The sequence below is a fragment of the Dendropsophus ebraccatus genome, chromosome 7, assembly GCF_027789765.1.
Source record: "Dendropsophus ebraccatus isolate aDenEbr1 chromosome 7, aDenEbr1.pat, whole genome shotgun sequence".
In the NCBI taxonomy this organism is placed as follows: Eukaryota; Metazoa; Chordata; class Amphibia; order Anura; family Hylidae; genus Dendropsophus; species Dendropsophus ebraccatus.
The window spans coordinates 46,835,173-46,853,628 of NC_091460.1; the positions used below are offsets into that span (position 1 = coordinate 46,835,173).

At 40.0% G+C, this 18,456-nt stretch overlaps 1 protein-coding gene across 1 annotated transcript in view; it reads left to right on the forward strand.

The window, feature by feature from the left end:
- Positions 1 to 18,456, forward strand: part of SLIT2 (slit guidance ligand 2) — a 221,566-nt gene that overhangs the window by 14,811 nt on the left and 188,299 nt on the right. The gene's annotated exons all lie outside the window — the stretch shown is intronic.

The window sequence follows — 18,456 nt, forward strand, 5'->3', positions numbered from 1 at the left end:
AGTATTTTTTGTTACAATCCGGCCACGTCCACTATCTAGTAAGCCACGCCCCCTTGTCAAGCATAGCATAAAGGTGTCTAAAAGGCATGGAGAATGTGGTGCAGCTCATGGAAGCTAGTTTTTTGTTGGCACAGGCAGTTTTGATTTTCCACAATCTTTGGTAATAGTATTAATATTTTAATGAGCAGATTTTCTTATTGCGTCTCCAGTCAGCCTGAAATCCTTGAGGACTGGCCTGAATAATTGCGCTATTATCCATTGGCTCCCAGAGGATTCATTTAGAATTTTTCTTCTTTCTCTTCATGCTGTGTATAAATAGTTTCCCATAGTGAGGAAGCTCATTTAGGTGAGATTGTCTTATAGACTGTATATAGCTGTGAGCCAGCAGTACTCATTACTGTGTGCTATAGGTATTGGGTTCACACTTGGTGATTATTGTGAATATTGATACTATGGAAACCAAAGAATTAAATTAGTTTTGTATTTTGGGTAGATGATCATCCTATCAGTAAGATGGCGTTAACATTTACAGTCTTCCTTTGACTTACTAGGTACAGTAGATAGATATTAGTTTTTAACAAATAATATGAAAGCAGAAATTCTTTATTTTTTTATTTATTTTTGTAAATCTTCTCATTTTAGGCTAAGTAGTCATGTGGGCGGCCTTACTCAGTTATTGACAGCTGTCTCTATGTATATGCTTAGACAACTGTCAATCACTATGGGCACCGCCCACTTGGCTACTTAGGCCAGAATGAGCCCTATACACCTTATACTGACAATAAAAGTCTAAGGGGGACTGCCTCTACATAGTCCGGCGGACTGCCTCTACATAAATCCTGTGCGTGTCGGTGCGCACAGCTGAAAAGGTGAAAGGTGGAGTAGGTTTTTGGCGTATCTTTTAGTTGAAAAAATGATAAATTGCGCCCCCCACGCCCCCCATTCCACCCCCTCCACACACCCTCCGCGCCGAAATTAAACAGTACGCCGGATGATACATGTCCCCCTAAGTGTATGGGGACCTATATGTGGTCATTATATGTGATATATGTGATCTTGTAGTCCTCAGATGCCATAGGTACACCTTCTGACAATGGGGACAATAAAAGATCATATTAGGTAGCAATCCAGTGTATAGTGCAGTGGTCTCCATCCTATGACCGCCCCTCACCCTATATTGGAAATCCACGACCCCCAGCATGTCCTGACAGACGCAAATGTGTCAGAATATGCAGGGAGTAGTAGTTTCTAGAGAGCCGCAAGTTGTATATCACTAATTTAATATGTGTCTAACATAGGAACATTGCATTTTAGGTGCCAAAACCTATAATAACAGAAGCAGTAAAATAATAGAACTGTTGGGAGCAATGAGCACATTCATTTCCTTGGAATAAAACTCTTGTCCATAAAACAAACAAAATTCTTTAGAGATGAAGTGTTCATGTAGATGAACGGTCCGATATCTCACGGGTGAGCTCATATTAGATGCACCTTTTACATGTCTTCTCCCTGATCTTTATCTACATTCCTGCCCATGATGACAATTGAATATATAGGACAAAGGTTAATGTGCAGCCATGCACATGGGGGTTAAAAGAGAACGTTCACTGGCATCAATATAGCTAAGCAATAGAGGTGTATGGGATTGTGCAAGAGCTTGTGTGCCTTAGAATCCCCAAAAACAAAGATGGCCATGGATATGTTATTTTTATATGCAGATTATTGGTATTGGTGTCTATAAACATTAGATGAAAGATGGATAAAACTATGGATTTTGCCATGATTGGCTGATTATCCGATGTAAATTAAATCATATGGAGTTGGCTTATTCCCCGAAAGGTGTATGTAGAAATCAGGAAGAACAAAAGTGCCATAGACAATGAAAGGGGACACCAGTAAATAGATAACAGAGATGCACACAATTATTGTTGCTCACAGCTCAGCATCCCCTCCCTAGTGAAATAAGGCCACAGAGCATGCCCACCAATGTGTCCCATACAAAGAATCAGATCTGGAGATGTTCATTGTGTCTATGTCCATGAGGCTTGTAGTAAAGAATGTCACTAAACTCAGCTCGGACAATATGGCTGCCCTATAGTAATGTACGACAAATAACTAAAAAAAATTACAATTAGAAATCGAAACAGATTAGAAAAACACATTGCAGTGTCTGTCTCTAACCAGAAAAACACATTATTTTGTTTAAGGTGCCCACATACTTTAGATAGCTGTCGGACAAATACTCATTTCACCGAGAATTATGTCTCCGGATGGGGGATACGCGAGTGCCAGACTCCTCTGGCTCATCTTTCCAAGAACAAAAAGATCAGGCAGTTGAAATTCAATGTTTGATCCTTCTCTTCCCCAATCGGTCAGGGTTCCCCCATGCACATTAGCTGGCCTAGTGGTCCCACTGTATATTTTAGATTTGGCAGATCCATTTTTAGGCTGGGTTCACACTACATATATTTCAGTCAGTATTGTGGTCCTCATATTGCAACCAAAACCAGGAGTGGAATAAAAACACAGAAAGGCTCTGTCCACACAATGTTGAAACTGAGTGGATGGCCGTCATATAACAGTAAATAACGGCCATTATTTCAATACAACAGCCGTTGTTTTAAAATAACAGCAAATATTTGCCATTAAATGGCGGCCATCCACTCAATTTCAACATTGTGGGAACAGATCCTTTCTGTGTTTTTAATCCACTCCTAGTTTTGGTTGCAATATGAGGACCACAATACTGACTAAAATATACGTAGTGTAAACCCAGCCTTAATGTATATGGGGGCATTTACATCCAATATGTATACTACAGATCTCAGATTACCAGTGTCCATGCCCATTTTAGTGCGGCATATGATAACTAGTTCTGATAGACCTTTATTAGCTGTTGGATGAACACTCCTTTGAGTGACAGCTGTAATTCATTGCCTTTTTTCTTTTTAGTTCCCTTTTAAGTCTTTCTATAGCACAGAAACAGACTGTAGTGTAACATAGCAAGACATTTAGTCAAAAAGCGTCAGGAAATAGTGCGCTCTGCTTGAGTCTGAATCACAGAGAGTTTAGCTGACGTGAAATATGCACTTAGTAATTGACTTCCAATGTGCTGACATCAGGTGTGGCCGGCCCCAATATTATATTTCATAATGCCTTTCAGTGGCGTACGGGATAGTACATTAAAGGGAATCCAGTTCACAAACAACGAGGGCACAGAACTATGGTATTTGCGGTGTTAGATTTCCTCTGCCCAAGGGTTATTGCTGATCAGACCATAACACAAGTATCCACGAAATGTACATCTCTGCTTTTAAAGACGCATTAGAAACATGGCGAAATCAATGCTGTACAACACGTCACTCACAATATCTATAAAAATCATTGTAATACATGGTTTATATTCTCCATGCTTCAAAGTATAACATGTATCCGTGTTTAGTAACAGAGCTAATGAGTCAAACCAAGGCTTCTTGCTTTACAGCAATGTATTATTATATATATTGTATATTTGTATAATTATATACATACTACACATAGTGATTATTATTATTATTATTATTATTATTATTATTATTATTATTATTATTATTATTTTAAAAGAAGTGTTTTGTTTGTTTGTTTTTTTACTAGTTTTTGCACATGTGTGGGGATGTGTTCATATAAGTAAGTGTGGGTGTTACTTATATGGACTCATTTTGTATGTACTGTATAGGAGATTTAAAGAAGAAACATTATCTGTATGTTATTTGTATTATTGCTCTGTTATTCTTTGTTATTTTTTTTTATATTTTTAAATAAATAAACTACAGCATCATACAATATCACAGTGATATTGAGCTTTAATAAGGCTCCCATAAAGTATTAAATGAGCAATGTCACAAAAAAAGCTTTTAATATTTGTTGTGCCTGTGTGCTTCCAATAATATCCTATATACCATAACTTTTATACCATAGAGTTGTGCATCCCTCACATTCCCCTTCCTAGGTCTTCTTGCTGCACCATATAATGTGAATTTCCTAATAATCGCGTCCGTTGTTGCAAATCAGCAACAATGGCTGTGATTATTAGAAAACTTACGTTGTGTGAACAAAGCCGGGGGCTACGTTCACACTGCGTATGTTTCCGTCCGTAGTGCGAACCGCGAATATACGCAAGTAGTTTTGAGGTTGATGCGTTCGCTGGGAAGTATACGATATACGCCCGCACAATGCACACTACGTATGAACTTACGGGCGGATTGTATACGGCGCCGTGAAAAATGAACAAGGCCATTGTTTGAGGACGGAAATGTTGAAACTCGCGGCCGTGGATTTCAGTGCGGTCCCGTACGAAATACTTATTTCAGCCAAATTGAACTTGATTTTTTGATCCAAAAGGTTCTGTGAGTTTTATTGAGCTGGGCGAAGATTTCCAAGTAAATGACCTGTTTCAGATCGCTACGAAAAAAGCTAGGGAAGCATAACTGTACTACGGGCGTATGTTCGCGGTTCGTACGCATCCGGCCGCATGTCTACTTTTCCCACGCCCGTAGTTTCAGCCGCACATGTACAGCGGCGTACGAACTACGGCCGGACTCATACGCAGTGTGAACATAGCCTAAAGGTGTATGGGCACCTTTTATTTTTTGGCAGTATTTTGTAGATAACCTCATATTGACATATATATATATATATATATATATATATATATATATATATATATATATGTTGGATCTCACAACTGAGTAAACTAGGACTGTTTGAGATGAAGTAGAGAATGGCTGCCATAGTGGGCTCACTTTTCGGAATGGCCTAGTGGGTACAGGATGCGGCCCCCCTCGCTTTCCCTCCCTCGCAGCTTCTGTGCATACTAATCATTACTTGACCTTTGGTTGTAAATGAGATGCCAGGTGAAAGGGGCTGCATGCTTGTTTTGTAGCCTAAAAGCAATATGAAAGAAAAAGAGGCCTGAGTGTATATGAATTATGATTAGCCACGGTTGATTGCCGCCAGCGGTCTACTATGCTTTCCCTTTGCTGCCTGCTCCGGTTTCTCCTTGGACTGGCTTCATGAGCACCGCATGGTCAGGTCAAGAAGCTTGCTTAGAAACAGAAGTACAGTTGCAGCTGTGTTTGTTGGATCTGGAGACCAGTTTAAATAGCATTTCCATTTATCCAGTCCATTAACAGAACTCTGTAAAATAATACCAACTCTGCATAAACTACAGGACAGTGTAATAAAATTACAAGCACTTGTTGACAGATGGGGGGGCGTACGTAAAGGAGAAGCAAAATGGTTCCTGTCTGAAGGAGTCCGAGGGTCTTTTTTTTCTTTCTTTGGATAGAAATCTCTCGGAGGTATTTTAGACCTAATTACACCGACAGCTCTCTGCAAATAAATAAATGGATAGGATTTTTTTTTGGAACAATATCCAATGATTTGCGACTTCAGAGCGCCCATTCAGGCTTTATTTATAGATTGATACGGATAGTTTAATCTGGTTGAGCTCATGAAAATTGGGAGCTGTTAAAATGTGCATGTTGGATATTTCAGGCTAAACAATGACATAAGTTTGGGTAGTTTGGGACTTGTTGCTGCCGCTCACATATAACAAGTGCTTAGGAGGTTGAAGAGAAACATCAAAATATTGTAGCCAGAGGAAATTGCTCCTTTTTAATGTTGTGTTCTTGGATTTACAAGCCGGGGCTGTTCTCTTTATTTGACGTATTAAAGGGGTATTCTCATCTCAGATATTTATTGCTATCCACCTCTGGGGCTCCCACTTATAATGAAATTGTGAATCCCCCAGCCCTTTATGCTAGCTCCCATAGGTTTAAATAGAGATAGCCTAATCACACATGTATGGCCACCTACCTGTTCAAGGATCCTCAGTTCTCTTAAAATGTGGGGTAACAGAAGTAAGACCTTCTGCGTATTGTCCCCCAAAATCTTTCATAAGAGAAGAGTCAGGAGAGCCTCATGCACATTAGGATAGGTTCAGATCTGCATAGGAATCTCCATTCATAAAAACTAAGCAGGATTTTTTTGTCTGGTTGAAATCCAGTGCAATGGCATACACCAGGTAAAAACCTGACAGACCCCAATGGTGTCTGTCAATGGTGTATGTTAGGCTCTCTTGGTGTCTGTAGTACAGCAGCCCAGCCAGATCCATTTACCACAGTTAAATTGAATCTGTGAGGAAGCTGTGAAACACAATGCCGGCTGATCGTTGATTTAAAGAATTACCTAAAATCCAGATAATAATAGCGACAGTCTACTTGCTGTCGCTCTGTGTTATAGGAGCAGTAGCAGCAGACCGCCGGGCTCTCCTATGGACTACCCGGATGATATAAACATCATCCGGGCAGCCCCTCCCGCAACTCTCTGCGGCCCAGCCCCCCCCCCCCCCCCCCGCTTATTGTTGGTGTGTGGACAGCTGACAGTAAGCAGGAAACGAGGAGCAAGCGATCACTGATCTGACAGGTCAGCACTTGCTTGCTCATGAAATCGGGTTGTGTACCCATTAAAATCTGTAACCCATTAAAATCTGGAGGTTCAGACACCATGTACCTATTAGGTATAGCCAGCCCAACCCAACCCATGATTAACATTGCAATGATTCCTGTATGTAAATGGAGCTTAAAGAATTATTCCTATCTCACAAAGATGGCCTCCTGCCCCCCCCTCCTGCACATTTGCAGCCAAACAGCCAAGGTGCAGGAGTTACGTAGTTTGAGTAACTCCAATTAGTTTTAATGGGAGTTGTGTAAACTATGAGCTGTGCTGTTTATGTAGCTTCACAAACAATGGGGCTACTTCCTTTGCACAACACCTATTGAAACCAAAGGGAGTTACTAAAGTTGCGTAACTCCTGTGCTTCGGCTGTTTTCAGGGATGGGTGAGAAGTAGAGATGAGCGAACCGGGTTCGGGGTCGAGTCCATCCGAATCCGAACTTTTGGTATTTAATTAGCTGGGGCTGCTGAAGTTGGATAAAGCACTAAGGTTGTCTGGAAAACATGGATACAGCCAATGACTATATCCATGTTTTCTACATAGCCTTAGGGCTTTATCCAACTTCAGCAGCCACCGCTAAACTAATGCCAAAAGTTCGGATGGACTCGAGCATGCTCGATGTTCGCTCATCTCTAGTGAGAAGCCATCTTTATGAGATGAGAATCCCCCCTTGAAAGGGAAGCTCCAGTTTAAAAAGTTCTTTCTGCACTAAGCACGTAAATTCAGATGAATGGAACAATCACAGTAATTTCTGCAACAAAACTGTCACCCAAAATTTACAGATATACAGATTTACACCTTTAGGAGATTTCCCAATGGATACATATATAGGATAGGGAAGAAAGTCCAGAGACTTGGTTGGTTCAATGGCTACTATAACATACATATATATATACAGAGTATATATATATATATATATATATATATATATATATATATATATCGTATATATATGTCGCTCCAACTGGGCTCAGTGTTACAGTGGTGGTGTTTTTCATTAATTAGTTATCCATAAAGTCAATAGGGGAGGACAACAACACTGTCTCTAGATTTTATGAGTACTGTATGGTCATCATCCCGAACTGTTTATCCGCCTTCCCTCTCTAAAACGCAGAGCTCTTCACATTAGCAGGAGCCACATTTTCCTCCTCAGCAGTTGCTGCCCTCTTGACATTGTCAGACCTGCTCTTACTATTCCACTTAGGATCAACTGTGCAGAAACAGTCACATTCCCTAATAATAGAGGAACATACGGCATTGTTTGTGGTTCTCTTCATTTCACCAATCTGTCTTTTTTTGCACCTATGTTCCTTTTTGCTTTTACAGTATTTATTTCTTTCTATTTGCTTTGTATAAGATGCAATACTTTGGTTACATACTGATCAGTTGTGTCTAACTAATTTGTATCCAGCTGTCACAAAACTACAACTCCCAGCATTCACCGATTTTGCCACAAATGGCCTGATGTAGACTAAGGAACAATAGTATAAAAAATATAATTAAAAAACACAGTCACAGCATATTAAAGCATTGTACTTATAGGGAGCGACTGTAGATTGAAACGCTTCCGATTACTCTTCGGTGTGTTCAGCACTGACCTAAATGCTCATGACAGTGTTGTCCAACAACTGTACCGTTATCCCAGAGATAAATGCTGCCTGCTGAGCACTTTGGTGACACAAATGCATGCTGACTCCTGTGAGTCTCTATCAGGGTTAATCAATATACTAGTTAGCACATTAGCTCTATAGATTCATTACAGACCTGCAGATAAAGTGATGCTTACGACTTTACAAATGACCCGGACCAATTTCATAGGGATTAAATGTATGTCCACCCTACGCTATTGCTTGACAGGAGATGGGATCGATGGGGGGGCTGTGAACTGGGACCTTTAATGGCTAAAAGAATGATGGGGCCGTGAATGTTTTCTGAACACTTAGATACCAGGGAGCCCCTGTAAAGAGATGGCCTATTCCAGGATGGTCTTGTCTTCATTGTAGTAGGTCAAAAGTAATGCTCTGTCCACCAATGTCACAGAAGAGAAGAGGAAGTAGACCTGAAGATAGAGAGACCTTATTTGAAACTCAATGCCCAATCTCCAACCATGTGCCATTTACAATACTAATGTCTTCCTATGTGGCAAAAAGGCCTTTGGATCCTACCTCTGTACTGCCTAAGACTATGCTACTGGACGGGAGCCCTGAAATATAAGTAGACAAAAAGCTGCCATACACGTTAGGGACATGTCAGCCAAACCTAATGATTTTGGACCTGCCAACTATCTAATGTATATAAAGGCCTCCCAACCTTCCCCCAATGGATTATGTCTGGGAAGAAAAGGCTCAGATTGGGTCAGAGAAGCCCATTTACTTCAATGGGGTATGGAGTTAAATTTTGTCTTTTACTTATTTTGTGTTCCGGATCCATCAGATGATGAACATGCTACAGACCCTGTTGACTTATACTGAGGACCATGGGACTTTGTTATGGTCTCCATCTCTTTGATGAAACAATAGCATACTGTACTATTCTTATTATTAAATCTGATGAAATTACTGACGGAGCCTCTGACAGTAATAGGGCCTTTTAGGGGTTTTCATCTTCATTTGATTCCATAGCATAAGGGATAAGTTGTGGATTGGTGAGGATCCGACCTGCTCGGGTCTCAACAATCCTCAGAATGTCGTAACATTAGAGCCCAGACAATGGTCAGAAGGTTTATAGAAAATGAATGGGGTGGTGGCTACGTGTGTGTGGCCTACATGTTTCATTTCATATTACTAAATTCTGGGATTGTGGTGTGTCTGACCTTTACTATGGATAGGGGATAACTTAATAAAACGAGAAAATCAGTTTGATTATATATTAGTGAAAAGTGTTGCTGATTTTTAGACTTTTTAGACTTTTCGGTTATGGCTTTGACCAATCAGTTGCTCAGAATTTTATCTGAAATCCTCCACCTTGTGTAACAATCCAAGTTATATAGTCCCGTAACAAAGGCAACTTTCATAAAATACTGACTCTACGTAACATAGGACTCTGATATGAATAATGCAGACAGCATCGTGCTGACGGTAGCTCAGACTTTAACTTTGCAGGTTGTTATATTACGAGCGTGGCGTGATGCACTCTCATCGTAACGTCTAATCCATCTGATCAGCTAGAAGATGACAATGAAATTCTTCTTTATTAATTGTTACATTTATCTATAGGTTTAAACAGTTTCAGATACAAACACGGGTGAATTCATTGTGTCAGCTCAGATTACAGCGCGGGGAAGTGGATGTGTCACATATTATAGTCCTCAGCTTCATTATTCTGCAGGTCCGCTTGGCCCCTGCCACAATAAATTCAACAACAGTACCGCTGGAATTGCAGGTTACTGTTGCTACGGTTACCGTTGTCCGACAGATTGACATCATTAGTCATACAGTGATCTGCCATGATAGCTACCGCTGATTTTGTTCTCTGAAGAGGACACTAAAGACCTTTTCAAGCAGCAGCAAGATGGCAATCCATTATTTGTATGTAATTGAGGGGAGATGTGGACTTCTTAGCCCGCAAACACCAATAGATTACTTTAGACGGCTAGAGATCTGGTAAACAGCAACTTTGTGAAACCCGAGCTGTGGGAAAGTGATGAAAATTACATATCATGTATGGCTAACGTACTCCTGTAAATTAGATATATCAGCGGGCAGTGGCCGTCTGATAAATGCAAGGTTAAGGCATGTCCTAGTATATTGTATCCTCATGCCCTCAGAATGTAGTCCCTGAGCTCTTCTTATTTAGGAAGTCTTTCACTAGTCTGTTTCAGAGTCTATGGATGTTTGTAAGGCATCTTATCTTAGAAGACTGTTGCCTCTTTATGTCCTGCCTTCTCTCTGTGAGCGCTCAGATGGTCCAGGATACACAGGACTTCCTGTTTTCTGACTGTTTCCTGTATTTAGAGAAAACAGGAAGTGCCGTATTTTCCATGATAACTAAAAAAACTAAATAATGAATGTTTGTTGCAAACTTGTTGTATATCACATCTGCTATTTATTTAGATTTGGAAAGTTATAACAACAGTAAAACTTTAAAGGGGTAGTCCACCCAAAAAAAATTTCTTTCAAATCAACTGGTGCCATAAAGTGCCAGAGATTTGTAATTCACTTCTATTAAAAAATCTTAAGTCTTCCAGTACTTATTAGCTGCTGTATGTCCAGCAGGAAGTAGTGTTTTCTTTCCTGTCTGACCCAGTGCTCTCTGTTGCCTCCTCTGTCCATGTCAGGAACTGTCCAAAGCAGGAGCAAATCCCCATAGAAAACCCCTCCTGCTCTCCAGACTGGAAATAATACAACTTCCTGTTGGGCATACAGCAGCTGATAAGTACTGGAAGGCTTGAGATTTTTTAATAGAAGTAAATTACAAATCTCTGTCACTTCATGGCAGCAGTTGATTTGAAACAAAAAAAAAATTTGGGTGGACTACCCCTTTAAGCTACAGGTAACTAAAGTAACTAAACTGTGCTGGATGCCTTTCTATGAAGGTTTCCTAAATCTTACAGTAGAGAAGTTGTTAGATTTCAAATTACTGATCCTTTTGTTCTATGAGAAATAAGATGCCACCACTAAAGGAGTCTAACCACGACCTTCTCCCCATTCCCCATTGCAAATGCATGCACCCTCAGCCGAGCATGTATACGGGGGTATTCGGCAGACAGCTATCTTATGTGTATGGCCAACTCAAGAGGAATTTGAATCTCTCTGGTTGAGTTGTAATGTCTTTGGCCTCCATCTAAAATTAGACTTTTTTTTTTTTATTAACTTCATACTTTAGGCTTTTAAATAATTTTTTGGTCTGTTCTAAAGTATAGGTGTAAAGTGAAGCATTTTTATATCAGTTGTTACAAAGTTACCCCCTCCCCAAGTAGAGCCCCATTTAAAATACACAACTCATCCATTTGCCCGTCCTGTAAATTGTTTTCTTCTATTTGGAATTTTCTGTTGTAAAAACAGTATCATCAGATTTATTTTTCTGTTAGCTTCTTATGTAGTCTTCTGAAAACAATGAAACAGTGAGCCGGAGAGCTTCATGCTTGAGAGCCCTCCGTTTATTGCAGATGAAATGTATATTGTTAGTGGGAGTGAAGCATAAATCCTTTATCTGATGCTTTGCTGGGCAGAGTGGAGAGATTCATTCTGTCTAATATGTGGTTTGTGTAAATGACCTGTTTTCTAACCAGCCAGACATTATCACTTATCAGTTGGTGACAAAAGGAAATTGATGAGACTTTTATTGCATACTCATAGCTTTTCTTGCAGAAATGGCTGGGAGATAATAAGTTGCGAGGTTTCCAAAACTTCTAGCTTAAAGCTACGGTCATTTCTTGTGGTCTACGATTCATTGCGCACCCTGTGCCCATTGTTAATATGTCAGATGCAGGTCTAGTGGAAATAACGAGTTATTTAACTTGTCCATTGGATGTGAAAGACATCACCTGGTTCTGGCTACTGGAACACCCATGGTCTTGAGAAAAGAAGAGTTGAGTCTTTGGAGAGTTGAGACAGGGACATAAGTAGCCCTACTGTAATATCTGTAATAGCGCCCCCACCCATGTGTCATGTATAATACTGGTGTAATTGTATGCAGTAGAAGGTCCACATGACCGCCTAGGGAACCGTCTTTGCATGTGTAACTACTTCTCCTTAAATGTCCTATTGACTATTGTGGGCAAAACTTGTCATCATTTATGAGGCTTAAACCATTTGGACAGTCATCATTGGCTTCTCTTACCCCATTAGCTTTGATTGATAGATGGCTCATTCTGTTTGGGTATTGGCACAGATCTATCAAGACTTGTGAGAAGCCTCCAGAGTCCTTCTTGGTGACCCACCATTGAGGAAGTATGAAAGGCATTATAGGGTCCCTTTAAATATTATTATATATGGTTTTGTAACCTGGTGACTATGGCTAAGGAGTGTTGACTACTTGTGCGATCCCATCAAAAGTAACAGATCACATACTTGTTAACAGTCCTGTTTCTGACACTGTGAGCTAAGGCACAAAAAGGGTGTATGAAGATAACTACTTAAAGGAATGAAGCTTAAATATCTGATTGTTGACAAGTGCAGTTGCACCATGATGAGTACCATAGCCAACCTTTGGGTGCAGTTCATTTTGACTGTGACGTACCAACCACAAGAGGTTGCCTTGAAATGTATTTGTTCATGTTGCTACCTGTACATACCATCAACTGATTCTGCCTTCTAAAAGTATAAAAGCTGTCAACACTCACTCAACGAGGCTTTCAGTCTTATTTCTTTACTTTCCACACACTTGGGCCCATGTTACAGGAAGCCAGTTGACCTACCAGTAAATTTGTGGAGTGTGGGAGGAAAACGGACTACCTGGTAAACCCACACAAACATAGGGATCACACTTGTCACCTTGAATTGGACTTTCTGCTTATTTCTACTACAATGTGAAGGAAAAAAATACCTTCTGTATGCGAAGGAAAAAAAATCTACCTTCTAACAGTAACTTTTGGAAATTTTCAATTTCAAATATTTTGAGAAGCAAAAAAAATAAATAAAAATTATCTACTCACAAAGTTATTGTTTCCCGTAAGCTAAGAGGAGAGACTAAACAAGAAAGTGTAGTGTAGGCCAAAAAGGGCATTTGCCGGCTTACTGCAGCTTACTGGCCTTGTGCACTCTGTTTATTTCTCAAGTAATATTAATCCTCGACTATAGAAAAAAGTTTCACCATCAACTGCCAATCAACATTGGAAAAACAAGTTTCTTTCCAGAAAGGATTTGAGATGCTGACGAAGGAATAAAGAGAGTCCCTTGACTAATATATAAAGAGGGAAGCAGCTGCACTCTGCACAGTCTATGAAGAGTCATTGTACTATTAACTACCCTGTCACAGGACTAGTCCATTTTATTTAGATGATAAATTAAACCGGCTGTCCACCTTATTCCTGACTCAGCTTTCACTGTCTTCTTCTAAGGATCATTTACTCGGTGCAAATCATTTATTTCGTATTCTCGTGGATAGATTTTTTCCGCGGGTTTTTATTTTAACTAGAGGCTATATGAATTAAATGTAAAGTTCAACCACAGATATAGCAGAGCACAATGTGTTAGTATTTTGTTTTTGTCCAATTTACAATATACATTTAAAAAATATACCAATCACTGGTGGACTACTTTAGACCAATAGTGAAAAAAAAAAAAAGTTCAATATTAAATATTATTCCCTATCTACATGATAGAACATAACTAGATGACCAGTGGGGGTTTGACCAATGGGGTCTCCACCAATTACAAGAACAGAGGTCAATTGAATGGAGTGGTAGCACACATTCTTGACCAGTTTTGCATCCTAAGGGGCCTAGAAACTTTGCTATCACCATGTTTGGATGTCCTATGACAATGGATGGAGCAATGGCCGAACATGTTCACTGAAACAACATTCGCTCAAGAGACAATTGACATCTGCTTAAGATCAGTGGGTGAACCAGTGCTTCCTGTGGAAATGGGATAATTTTCAATATTGGGATAGCCCCTTTAAAGTGCCCCCTGGCACACCATGGTGTCATCAGAACACCCCCCCCACCCCATTTTCGCCATATACGTTGTCAGCATACCCTGACATGATGTGAATGTTGCCTAATGCAAACTCAGCTCTGATCTTTGTTACATCTAAATAGGGTATATTTAATAATCAAAATTAAATGGTGCCATTTTATGTAACTAACTGTTCTTTTTGGTCATGATCTGGTCACACTTCCAAGCAATGGCAAGTATGATGGATCTATTCCAAAGCATATCCCAATGAATCCTCATCTAATAGTGTCCATGAGATTGGGTCATTCAGCTATTATAGGGCTTCTAGATGCTTCAGGATTACCTCTGGCTAACTTATTTTAGCTAGCCAGCCATATCATGGCTGCCGTAGACATTTTTAATCAGTAGTCTTGTTCCCAGATGATGGGTGATACTATATTGGGACTAGTTATTAGATTTAGGTTATCATCTCCCACTCTATATTGGAATAATTGACCATAAATTTTGAATATTCCCTTTTAGATGACTTGGTAATCCTGGGTTTCCGGTTCCCAGTGGATCTACAGACTCTATAATAATAATATTGGCTAGTATCTTCCCTTAGAGTAGGTGTTTAGGAATATTTCACTTGGAAATGGATTTGCTTTCAGTAGCTGAGGATTATTAAGATTATTACGTAATTTAATTTAGTGACTGGAATTCATATTAGATGAATAGACGAAAGACAACGTTCTGGAAGAAACAATGTTGCTCATTTTCCTTCACTGTTCATTCACATCTGAATTACTGTACGTTTTTGGCATATTTGGAAGCAGTGGACCGTGTCTAACAGGCATTAATCTGCAGGCCTTGTTAATTTCTGGGCATGTGTTTTCAGCGTCTTGACTGCCAGAATCCAGCATACTGTAGTTCATTTGTCTTCTTTGCTTTTGTGAGGGCGGCTTATTAGTAGCTTCATTTTGGGAAAATGGGTTTTTATTCTTCTAAAATTATTAGAATGGCATTGGTTTGTATATAGCTATAATAGTGTACAGATGTAGCAGAGGTGAGGTTTTCAGCTATGTTTGCCCTGTGATATAAATCATTATAGTAAACAGTGAGTTATTTCAGTATAGTACAATAAGATAGGTGGGGGCCTCTTTTAGATTGTGCCAAGGGGTCCAAGAGCTACATGTTGGGCCTCTTCTACAGGAGACGAGCCACATGGCAGGTTTGTAGTGTCATCCATACACCGTGATACAGGCCAGTGCTCACTGCATGCACTTTACCATACACTTTAACAAAGTACACATAAGGTCCATCCATGAAAACATGGCCTACTGCTAGGAACCCTACTGATTACTACAAGGGGGGGGGTCCTAATCACATGTTCCTGTTCACAGCACAGACTGCGTCAGGAGGGGTTCCAATGGAGTGGTTGTTATGCAACGTGCCGCTCCAGTCCATGTCTATGGGCTCGAAAACTTCTAAATATAATGCTCGCTATTTCTGTCAGCCCCATAGAAAGGAATGCAGTGGCAGGGTACATGTAGGATAACCACGCCAATGAAACACCTCTTTAACTCCGTCAAGCAGCATGAAGGAACAGGAAGCTCAGGTTTATTGTTATAGTGATTCTGGGGGATCCAATGCTGCAGTATGATCCTAGCTTTCTATGGAAGTAGTTTTAGAATGATTTTTAAGTGATTTGGGAAATCCAAAGAAATGCTCTCTAATATAGTTATGGGAAAATATTCAGTTTTCGGTGTTACATATTGAAATCCTCTTAAAGCGTAACTGTCATTTCAGGGTCATTTTTCTGAAAACATTAAATATCTATAGTACAAGCGATTTTAGGAAACTCTGTAATAGGTTTTATGTACTAAAAGAGTTTCCTTCTGTACTGAAAAAGCAATCTCCCAGCCTCCCCCCTCACATCAAATGAAGCAGGATTTCTGTCTCCATTATGTGGCTATGGAGAGGGGAGGGGCTGTTAGGAGTGACTGAGCACGGAGGATTTCTGCACAGCACAACACCCTGCAATCTTCTCTCAGTAAGTTCATAGATAAGCACTGACCTTTCTGACACTTGAATTTAGCGTTTTAGGTGCCCAGAGAGTCTACAAACAGCTGACCTTCATGTCACGTCTTCCTGCTCCCTCATCTCCCTCAGCCCCTCCCCCCTTCATAGGCTTACAATGGAGAGAGCAGAGCCCGTCTTCACTGGCTTCTCTGTAATGAAGACGTGTTTGCCTGATAATGCACAGATAAGAAGTCAGAGGGGGAGGGGGGAGGCTGGGAGATTGCTTCTTGAGTACAGAAGGAGGCTTTTTTGGCTGATGAAACCTATTACAGAGTTTCTTAAAATCGCTTATACTACTGATTTCTGCAATAAAAAAAAACATGACAGTTACTCTTTAAATTTAAAGAATACAATAAAGTGTCACTCAATGATAGGACCACCCACTGGACTCCTAAGCATGGAAACGTCAGATATTTCAACCTATTAATACTGAACAGTTTTATGCAATAACACATGAAGAACATGTGGCCCTTCTGTATACCTAAAGTGGGGCGGGAGTAGTGGGCCCCCAATGTCTCACTGTAATAAAACCTATTGTTATAAATGGCACATACCAGGTGAGGGGACCTGTCATAGATTTTGCAGTGGGACCATGCAGATGCTGTTTTTCTTGTAATTGATACGATTTGTTTCTGTGATGGAAGGTTAATAGTTGTCACATATAGCGAAGAAAACATCTTCCTGTAGTTTACCACAATGAGTAAGGCACCTGGTTTGGGGGAGAAGTTAATTTGCTGATTTTATTTTCCAGGTTGTCCTAAAGTAGTCTGTGAAGTTTGTAGTCCCCATATTTTACTGTGTAGCCCCGACTTGTAAGCCCAGCAGTCTACAAAGGGCTCCAGGCATTTAAGGTTTTGTCTTTCCTGTGATATAGGAAACCACCAAGGTTCAGTTAAGTGGGAAACTGAATCCTGATGACGGAAGAAGTGAGAAAGCAAAGGGCCATGTCCAATCTATTAATCTGGTGTTATAAGGCTCCAGAAGACATTCTACAAATGTGTTTAAAGGCCTTATCCTTGACTAAACAGTGTCTATATGCAATATCTGATCTTTCTTCTGCAAAAAGTCTCAAATGCAGCGATGAAATTATTGCTTAGGGTCACAGTAAGAGATTTTTCAGTGTAAGAAAATGATGAATATTCTATTCCAGGAGGCCACAACCATAGATATAAATGAAGAATAAACTAATTTTCTCCACCCCAAAAAAACTTTTGATATGCCTTAGGGACATATAAAAAAGATTTTATCCATTGAGGTCTTAATGCCCACATACAACTTTAATAACTGACGACCGAACTATCAATTATATCTTACACCCCCCACCCGTCCTCCACATATACAAGATTCAGCATAAAAAAAATTCAGCATGACTGAACATTCCTGGGATCTCTATGGGAAGCAGTAAGCTGTGGCTGCGGCCTATATCTCCCTGAACAAAGGGACATATCTGTCATTGGTTGTTCAAAATGGCCCCATACACCTTAGATTGTTCAGCCGTCTAACGTCTAAGATGTATGGAAATCCTGTAGACCCAGATTTATCAAAGGGTGTAAAATATAAACTGCTGTAAACTGCCCACATCAACCAATCACAGCTCACCTTTTATTTTATCAGAATTAAAGGCTGAGCTGTGATTGGTTGCTGTGGGCAGTTTACATCAATGTATATTTTACACCCTTTATAAATCTCCCGCTTAATGGTGCATTCACATGTTCTCTGCAAACGGTCAATAGCAGAGTGGATCTCGGAGCTCCCCGCATCATGATTAGACCGTTAGTGTTCAGAGCAATCAATATAGTGGGGAAAGCACCTGCTTGTTCATCTCTGAGTCTATGAGACTTGACCAGCCCCTTAGACTTACATTGGGAGTCCATCCAGGTTATGTGACTCAGAACAGGGAAAAAACAACTTCTCCCAGCTTGTTCTTGTGATCGCTGACAGGTACAGTATGCTTAAAAGCAATAGGAAGAAATGCAGCTTTATAATAATTTCTATTTGCTCAAAGTTCATGGAAAGTTGTTTGACTTAAATTGTGGAACTCAATAAAAGACTAACAAAAATCCCCATAAGAGAAGGACTAGTAGTAAGAAATGTTATCTAATATTCCCTAATATGATGAAACATACAATCTTCTATTATATAAGAAACAGGGCTGCAGATTTCCCACGACATCCCATAAATCTGTTCTGGCAGCCTGAAGTCTGGGAATAGGCCTGAACAAGTTATAAAGCAACCTGTATTCTGCTACAGGGCAAAAAGGGGAATACATGGGGTGTGAATTCCACAGCCCTCCTGTATATATATATCACAATTCTTGCACACTTTACACTATTACATCTG